Consider the following 1,541-nt stretch of genomic DNA (forward strand, 5'->3'; position numbering starts at 1 on the left):
GTAAACGACACATAACACTTTTTTTTTTTTTTTAATAATCCCCTTCCCGGAGCGTCTTCATATTTATCTTTTTTTTTTTTTTTTTTTTTTTCTTCAATAAATCCTCTCGTCCATCCTCTACGACTAATTTTTACGTTGTCTAAAGTGTTTTCGCAGCCCCATCCTCTCGAGAAATTCACCCGTTTCAGCCCCAAAAGAAGATCGGTATCACCCTCATCAACGCCCTGAATCTGAATATCTTTCGCCGCATTTTTCCCCGCCAATTTTCCATTCTTGAAAAACGTCCCGATATAATATATATATATATATATAGCATTGTTTCTTCTCTTTCCAGACATTTTTTTGCTTTTTCTCTCCGCCTCGTTTCGTTCGCAAATCAAAGCGTCAGCTTTCGAGTTTTAATCTTTAAATTTATCATCGTCCATTTTTTTGTCATCTCCAAAGTAAACAATCCTTTCACACGATAGGATAGGAAAACGCCCCCTATCGAAATTCGTCGACGAAGCGAGAGCACTCGTGCACTCGACGATAATACATTTCTTTCCCTCGATCTTTCTTCCACCTTTTTTCCCATTTCAATCCCCTGCCTCCTCCCCCTCCCCCTTTTTTTCACTTTCATCAATTAACTCGATCAATTATAACGCGCCCTCGTTATATTTCCTTTCAATCATTTTCCCTCCCCTTTTATCGATACCTAGCCTATTTTCCGGTGTGATATTTTTTCCATTTTTTTTCCTCGCACTTCTCTCGAAAAAATCGTGATCGGATCTCGCCGCCGAACGATGAAATCGCCGCAATTCTTCTCACCAATGTAAATTGTCACGCAGCTCGGCGCACCACCCTCTCACGCACCCACACGCACACACGTACTCGTACTCACATGTCTCATACTCTGTGCTTATATATGTATATATATATATATATATGTATATATATACATATATATATATATATATGTAGTTGTCGATCATTACATATACAGTTGTGTACGTATGCGATAATGCGGCTTGGTAAAAAAAAAAAAAAAAAGAAAAAAAAAACGGATCTATTATATAATCGTATGTAGAGCTTATTATATCACGTGTGCTCGTGATCTCTGAAGCTTATCGCCGGTTGGAAATTTCTTTGTCGTTATTATATAGTTTATTATTAAAGTATTTGTTATAAAGTGAAAAATCGTTTGAACTTAATTACAAATATTTGTACGATATATATATATATATATAGATTTGTAGCAGCAGGTAATAATACGTGATTGGTCTGCAAAAATTTATAAAAAGTGATTATTTTTATATATTGTTATTCGTATAAGAGAAAGAGTAGAAGATTATTTCATTTTGGATTCATATATATATACTTCTACTTCGTATCATGTGTTTCGTGTACGTATTTTTTAAACTTTTTTATAAATATTCGCAGATTATCACTGAAAGATGATCTCAAAAGCAAAACTTGATACGTCTTCCTTGATTCTCACAGAAAAATAAATTTTAAATTAATAACTCGTCAAGTTATTATTGATTATTTATATATATATATAT

At 33.7% G+C, this 1,541-nt stretch overlaps 1 long non-coding RNA gene across 1 annotated transcript in view; it reads left to right on the plus strand.

Annotated features, from left to right (window-relative positions):
• The first annotated feature begins 668 nt into the window (after positions 1-668).
• Positions 669-1,541, plus strand: part of LOC102681566 — a 934-nt gene continuing 61 nt past the window's right edge. Inside the window, exons 1-2 of the long non-coding RNA XR_422226.2 lie at positions 669-926; positions 961-1,510. This is a non-coding gene — a long non-coding RNA (uncharacterized LOC102681566). The remainder of the gene's footprint in view (positions 927-960; positions 1,511-1,541) is intronic.

The sequence above is a fragment of the Apis dorsata genome, unplaced genomic scaffold (genome assembly GCF_000469605.1).
Source record: "Apis dorsata unplaced genomic scaffold, Apis dorsata 1.3 scaffold_376, whole genome shotgun sequence".
NCBI lineage: Eukaryota > Metazoa > Arthropoda > Insecta > Hymenoptera > Apidae > Apis > Apis dorsata.